This window comes from Salvelinus fontinalis, chromosome 37 (genome assembly GCF_029448725.1).
Source record: "Salvelinus fontinalis isolate EN_2023a chromosome 37, ASM2944872v1, whole genome shotgun sequence".
In the NCBI taxonomy this organism is placed as follows: Eukaryota; Metazoa; Chordata; class Actinopteri; order Salmoniformes; family Salmonidae; genus Salvelinus; species Salvelinus fontinalis.
In genome coordinates this window covers 4,644,461-4,652,660 of record NC_074701.1, presented here as the reverse complement: position 1 = coordinate 4,652,660, position 8,200 = coordinate 4,644,461, and positions in this window count along the sequence as shown.

Sequence of the window (8,200 nt, the reverse complement as noted above, 5' to 3'; positions counted from 1 at the left end):
TTTACAGGTATCACTACACTGTAAAGAGGTTACTGTGAATTTGACAGTAGTTTACAGGTTGGTTATCACTACACTGTAAAGGGTTACTGTAAATTTGACAGTAGTTTACAGGTTGGTTATCACCACACTGTAAAGGGTTACTGTGAATTTGACAGTAGTTTACAGGTTGGTATCACTACACTGGAAAAGGGTTACTGTGAATTTGACAGTAGTTTACAGGTTAGGTATCACTACACTGTAAAGAGGTTACTGTGATTTTGACAGTAGTTTACAGGCAGCTTGGTGGTAAGTAACATTCTGTTTTTCATATTACAGGATACCTACTGTAGTATAAATGTGCCATCAACTCAATGACTGTGTAATGACACAGTACAATACCATAATATGTACTGTATTATACTGTAAAAGAAAGTGAATAAAACCGTAATCAGAATGAATTAATAATATGAATGGATAAATCAATTAATACAGTACACTGAGAGGAGGAGTTTGTATTTCACAGTATTTCACTGTAATTACAAGGGATTGGTGCAAGCAGGTACATTGCTAGGTAAAGTTTTCACACATTACAGGACATTAATGAATATTTGGTGTTTTATATCACTTTCTGTTCTGGAGGACTTTACAAAGGCTTCCAACCCGGCAGTGACTACAGGGCACAACAGACCAAAAGGACAAAATGCTCCACCATTTAAGGTGTCACATCAGCTATCACTCCAATCTATCCCCAATACAAATTGATGGGGCACTACAACCACATAGGAGTTAAATTGGTAAAACGTTCTTACGCACGGGTGCAAAAAAACATGGCCTCTTACAAGGCACGTCTCAAAATATGTTATTAATGAGCCAGAAACAACAATACCATACAAAAGGTTTTTTGGCGTGTCAAAGATACAGCACTGTAGAATTACTACAATTTCCCACAATGCACCATAATTTACAATATGCTGCAGTAAAATGTGTCAGAGTATTTTACTGTTGATATTACCCAAGATTACTGTATAATTTACTGTTTTCCGATACAGAAACTGTTTCTAAAGAGGAGAGGTGAGAGTCAGAGATACTGTATAGTGGTGTCTCTAAAGAGGAGAGGTGAGAGTCAGAGATACTGTATAGTGGTGTCTCTAAAGAGGAGAGGTGGGAGTCAGAGATACTGTATAGTGGTGTCTCTAAAGAGGAGAGGTGAGAGTCAGAGATACTGTATAGTGGTGTCTCTAAAGAGGAGAGGTGAGAGTCAGAGATACTGTATAGTGGTGTCTCTAAAGAGGAGAGGTGAGAGTCAGAGATACTGTATAGTGGTGTCTCTAAAGAGGAGAGAGTCAGAGATACTGTATAGTGGTGTCTCTAAAGAGGAGAGGTGGGAGTCAGAGATACTGTATAGTGGTGTCTCTAAAGAGGAGAGGTGAGAGTCAGAGATACTGTATAGTGGTGTCTCTAAAGAGGAGAGAGTCAGAGATATTGTATAGTGGTGTCTCTAAAGAGGAGAGGTGGGAGTCAGAGATACTGTATAGTGGTTTCTCTAAAGAGGAGAGGTGAGAGTCAGAGATACTGTATAGTGGTGTCTATAGAGGAGAGGTGAGAGTCAGAGATACTGTATAGTGGTGTCTATAGAGGAGAGGTGGGAGTCAGAGATACTGTATAGTGGTGTCTCTAAAGAGGAGAGGTGAGAGTCAGAGATACTGTATAGTGGTGTCTCTAAAGAGGAGAGGTGGGAGTCAGAGATACTGTATAGTGGTGTCTCTAGAGGAGAGGTGAGAGTCAGAGATACTGTATAGTGGTGTCTCTAAAGAGGAGAGAGTCAGAGATACTGTATAGTGGTGTCTCTAAAGAGGAGAGGTGGGAGTCAGAGACACTGTATAGTGGTGTTTACAGAGGAGAGGTGAGAGTCAGAGATACTGTATAGTGGTGTCTCTAAAGAGGAGAGAGTCAGAGATACTGTATAGTGGTGTCTCTAAAGAGGAGAGAGTCAGAGATACTGTATAGTGGTGTCTCTAAAGAGGAGAGGTGAGAGTCAGAGATACTGTATAGTGGTGTCTCTAAAGAGGAGAGGTGGGAGTCAGAGATACTGTATAGTGGTGTCTCTAAAGAGGAGAGAGTCAGAGATACTGTATAGTGGTGTCTCTAAAGAGGAGAGGTGGGAGTCAGAGATATTGTATAGTGGTGTCTCTAAAGAGGAGAGGTGGGAGTCAGAGATACTGTATAGTGGTGTCTCTAAAGAGGAGAGGTGGGAGTCAGAGATACTGTATAGTGGTGTCTCTAAAGAGGAGAGGTGAGAGTCAGCGATACTGTATAGTGGTGTCTCTAAAGAGGAGAGGTGAGAGTCAGAGATACTGTATAGTGGTGTCTCTAAAGAGGAGAGGTGAGAGTCAGAGATACTGTATAGTGGTGTCTCTAAAGAGGAGAGAGTCAGAGATACTGTATAGTGGTGTCTCTAAAGAGGAGAGGTGGGAGTCAGAGATACTGTATAGTGGTGTCTCTAAAGAGGAGAGGTGAGAGTCAGAGATACTGTATAGTGGTGTCTCTAAAGAGGAGAGGTGAGAGTCAGAGATACTGTATAGTGGTGTCTCTAAAGAGGAGAGGTGGGAGTCAGAGATACTGTATAGTGGTGTCTCTAAAGAGGAGAGAGTCAGAGATACTGTATAGTGGTGTCTCTAAAGAGGAGAGATGGGAGTCAGAGATACTGTATAGTGGTGTCTCTAAAGGGGAGAGAGTCAGAGATACTGTATAGTGATGTCTCTAAAGAGGAGAGGTGGGAGTCAGAGATACTGTATAGTGGTGTCTCTAAAGGGGAGAGAGTCAGAGATACTGTATAGTGGTGTCTCTAAAGGGGAGAGAGTCAGAGATACTGTATAGTGGTGTCTCTAAAGAGGAGAGGTGAGAGTCAGAGATACTGTATAGTGGTGTCTCTAAAGAGGAGAGGTGGGAGTCAGAGATACTGTATAGTGGTGTCTCTAGAGGAGAGGTGGGAGTCAGAGATACTGTATAGTGGTGTCTCTAAAGAGGAGAGGTGGGAGTCAGAGATACTGTATAGTGGTGTCTCTAAAGAGGAGAGGTGGGAGTCAGAGATACTGTATAGTGGTGTCTCTAGAGGAGAGGTGAGAGTCAGAGATACTGTATAGTGGTGTCTCTAAAGAGGAGAGGTGGGAGTCAGAGATACTGTATAGTGGTGTTTCTAAAGAGGAGAGGTGAGAGTCAGAGATACTGTATAGTGGTGTCTATAGAGGAGAGGTGAGAGTCAGAGATACTGTATAGTGGTGTCTCTAAAGAGGAGAGGTGGGAGTCAGAGATACTGTATAGTGGTGTCTCTAAAGAGGAGAGGTGGGAGTCAGAGATACTGTATAGTGGTGTCTCTAAAGAGGAGAGGTGAGAGTCAGAGATACTGTATAGTGGTGTCTCTAAAGAGGAGAGGTGAGAGTCAGAGATACTGTATAGTGGTGTCTCTAAAGAGGAGAGGTGGGAGTCAGAGATACTGTATAGTGGTGTCTATAGAGGAGAGGTGAGAGTCAGAGATACTGTATAGTGGTGTCTATAGAGGAGAGGTGAGAGTAGGAGATACTGTATAGTGGTGTCTCTAAAGGGGAGAGGTGAGAGTCAGAGATACTGTATAGTGGTGTCTCTAAAGAGGAGAGGTGAGAATCAGAGATACTGTATAGTGGTGTCTCTAAAGAGGAGAGGTGAGAGTCAGAGATACTGTATAGTGGTGTCTCTAAAGAGGAGAGGTGGGAGTCAGAGATACTGTATAGTGGTGTCTCTAAAGAGGAGAGAGTCAGAGATACTGTATAGTGGTGTCTCTAAAGAGGAGAGGTGAGAGTCAGAGATACTGTATAGTGGTGTCTCTAAAGAGGAGAGGTGGGAGTCAGAGATACTGTATAGTGGTGTCTCTAAAGAGGAGAGGTGAGAGTCAGAGATACTGTATAGTGGTGTCTCTAAAGAGGAGAGGTGGGAGTCAGAGATACTGTATAGTGGTTTCTCTAAAGAGGAGAGGTGGGAGTCAGAGATACTGTATAGTGGTGTCTCTAAAGAGGAGAGGTGAGAGTCAGAGATACTGTATAGTGGTGTCTCTAAAGAGGAGAGGTGGGAGTCAGAGATACTGTATAGTGGTTTCTCTAAAGAGGAGAGGTGGGAGTCAGAGATACTGTATAGTGGTGTCTCTAAAGAGGAGAGGTGAGAGTCAGAGATACTGTATAGTGGTGTCTCTAAAGAGGAGAGGTGAGAGTCAGAGATACTGTATAGTGGTGTCTCTAAAGAGGAGAGGTGAGAGTCAGAGATACTGTATAGTGGTGTCTCTAAAGAGGAGAGGTGAGAGTCAGAGATATTGTATAGTGGTGTCTCTAAAGAGGAGAGGTGGGAGTCAGAGATACTGTATAGTGGTGTCTCTAAAGAGGAGAGGTGAGAGTCAGAGATACTGTATAGTGGTGTCTCTAAAGAGGAGAGGTGAGAGTCAGAGATACTGTATAGTGGTTTCTCTAAAGAGGAGAGGTGGGAGTCAGAGATACTGTATAGTGGTGTCTCTAAAGAGGAGAGGTGAGAGTCAGAGATACTGTATAGTGGTGTCTCTAAAGAGGAGAGGTGAGAGTCAGAGATACTGTATAGTGGTGTCTCTAAAGAGGAGAGGTGAGAGTCAGAGATACTGTATAGTGGTGTCTCTAAAGAGGAGAGGTGAGAGTCAGAGATATTGTATAGTGGTGTCTCTAAAGAGGAGAGGTGGGAGTCAGAGATACTGTATAGTGGTGTCTCTAAAGAGGAGAGGTGAGAGTCAGAGATACTGTATAGTGGTGTCTCTAAAGAGGAGAGGTGAGAGTCAGAGATACTGTATAGTGGTGTCTCTAAAGAGGAGAGGTGGGAGTCAGAGATACTGTATAGTGGTGTCTCTAAAGAGGAGAGGTGAGAGTCAGAGATACTGTATAGTGGTGTCTCTAAAGAGGAGAGGTGCGAGTCAGTCACACGTTGATAATCAGTAGGGTTTTCAAAGGAACCTGAGCTAAAATGATTCACTCCAAGAGGTTCAGACTCAAGTCCTGTAACCTCTCCACTGTTGCAGTGCAGATTAACTTATCACCTAGTTAAATGGGCTGTCAGGCCGAGATGGCAGTGCTCGGCAGGGTGAATTCAAATGCATGTAAATTTCCCCTGTGGCGGACTAGCTTGTACAGAGTTGCTGTCATCGGGCTGACATGCGAGAAATGCATTAACACAGTTAAAAATACATCAGGAGTGGAGAGATCTCATGTTTTAATAACATTTGCGAGGACAAACGACACAAACGGATCTCACAAATGTGGCCTTATCGTATTTATATGATGTGTCGGAACAGAAAATAACAGAAAGTGATGAGAGGAGGCAAACGAGGAGAAGAAAGGAGAAGAGATGGGAGGCAGCTGCAGGGGCTTACACCATTGATGTGCAGGCGGGCAGGGAGGCAGGCAGGGAGGCAGGCAGGCAGGCAGGCAGGCAGGGAGGCTGGCAGGCTACGTTTTGCCAGGTTGCCCCTCGAACAATTAACAATTAGCTGTCAGTGCCCTGGCAGAGTCCCAAGGGGGGGCGGCAGGAGAACTAAGTCTGAGAGAGGCAACGTTCCGATACCCTGGTCTGTCAAGTTCATTTGATGTCACAACAAAGTGATTAAAAACATCAAGGAGACGGGGGGCGCCTCTGCACTCTGCTGTTCCGTAACTTAGCTAAAGATCTCTGTCTCTGTCTCTCTCTCTCTCTCTCTCTCTTTCTCTCTCTCTCTCTCGCTGTCTCGCTGTCTCCGTGTCTCACTGTCTCTCCTGTCTCTCCTGTCTATTTGAGTTCAGGAGAAACAAGGAAGTAAGCCGTCGTCCGTTGATGCGTCTCTGATTTCTTACTGTATGGGCTGTATGGTGTATGAACACATCAGTACAGTTCAGTCGTATGAGTCTGTGTTTACGTAGCGCCTTCAATCAAAGTATTATTCACCATATCTAAAATAATGCTAATTACTATGGGGGTTACGTTTTTTATCTGTCGTTTGAATCGTTACTCATATGCACGGTGGTAGAAAAAGTACGCAATTGTCAAACTTAAGTAAAAGTAAAGCTACCTTAATAGAAAATGACTCAAGTAAAAGTGAAAATAACCCAGTAAGATACTACTGTGGTTAAAGTCTAAAAGTTTTTGGTTCTAAATATACTTAAGTATCAAAAGTAAAACTATAAATAATTTCAAATTCCTTATATTAAGCAAACCAGACGGCACAATTTTCTTGTTTTGTTTAATTTACGGATAGCCAGGGGCACACTCCAACACTCAGACATCATTTACAAAGGACACATGTGTGTTTAGTGAGTCCACCAGATGAGAGGCAGTAGGGACGACCAGGGATGTTCTCTGTTTAGTGAGTCCACCAGATGAGAGGCAGTAGGGACGACCAGGGATCTTCTCTGTTTAGTGAGTCCACCAGATCAGAGGCAGTAGGGATGACCAGGGATGTTCTCTGTTTAGTGAGTCCTCCAGATCAGAGGCAGTAGGGATGACCAGGGATGTTCTCTGTTTAGTGAGTCCTCCAGATCAGAGGCAGTAGGGATGACCAGGGATGTTCTCTGCTTAGTGAGTCCACCAGATGAGAGGCAGTAGGGACGACCAGGGATGTTCTCTGTTTATTGAGTCTGCCAGATCAGAGGCAGTAGGGATGACCAGGGATGTTCTCTTGATAAGTGTGAATTAGACCATTTTCCTGTCATGCTAAGCATTCAAAATGTAACGAGTGCTTTTGGGTGTCAGGGAAATGTATGTATCACAGCTGTTGAAAGGAGAGGATCAAGGTGCAGTGTTGTGAGGTAGAGTAGAGGGGCTGAGGATGCGGTCGGACATCGTTGTCACGGCTGTTGAAAGGAGAGGACCAAGGTGCAGCATTGGGAGCGTACATTTTCTCTTTATTTTAGAAATGACGCCGACAAAACAATAAACAATACAAAAAAACTAACTGTGAAGCTCAAAGGCTATGTGCCCTAAACAAAGACAACTTCCCACAATGACAGGTGGAAAAAGGGATACCTAAGTATGGTTCCCAATCAGAGACAACGATAGACAGCTGTCCCTGATTGAGAACCCTACCCGGCCAAAACATAGAAATAGAAAATCATAGAAAAACAAACAGAATGCCCACCCCAAATCACACCCTGACCAAACCAAAAAGTAGTGAAGTAAAAGTATAAAGTCAAAAATAAAAAATATAAAAAATAAGGTAAAGTACAGACACCCCAAATAACTAATCATCAGTACTTTCAAGTATTTTTACTTAAGTATTTTACATCACTTCATATCCACTATCTGCAAACAATGATTATTTTACATGGGATAATAGAAGGTTTCTACAAATTTCCAGCTACTACACTGACTCTGAATACTACCTCTAGAAGAAAAAACTACACCCTCCACACTACACCCTACACCCTACACCCTACAGGACCTCTAGAAACAAAGACTACAGCCTACAATTATACCCTACCGGACCGCTAGAAACAAACCCTACACCCTCCACACTACACCCTACACCCTACAGTACCTCTAGAAACAAAGACTACACACTACACCCTACACCCTACAGGACCTCTAGAAACAAACCCTACACCCTCCACCCTACACCCTACAGTACCTCTAGAAACAAAGACTACACCCTACAGGACCTCTAGAAACAAACCCTACACCCTCCACACTACACCTTACACCCTACACCCTACAGGACCTCTAGAAACAAACCCTACACCCTCCACACTACACCTTACACCCTACACCCTACAGGACCTCTAGAAACAAACCCTACACCCTCCACACTACACCTTACACCCTACAGTATCTCTAGAAACAAACCCGACACCCTACACCCTACAGGACCTCTAGAAACAAAGCCTACACCCTACACACTACACCCTACAGGACCTCTAGAAACAAACCCTACACACTACACCCTACACCCTACAGGACCTCTAGAAACAACCCCTACACCCTACAGTATCTCTAGAAACAAACCCTACACCCTACACTCTACACCCTACAGTACCTTTAATGAGAGAGGTCATGACTGATCTGAAATACAAGAGAATGATGATTTATTTTTGCTTCATAGGTTTGTTTGACCTGAACCTCAGCTGTGTAGCATAGCACCATATAACCAACCCGTGTAAAATATCTGCAGGAGAGTTGAAGAGGTAGCAACACTGGATTCAGTGATTCC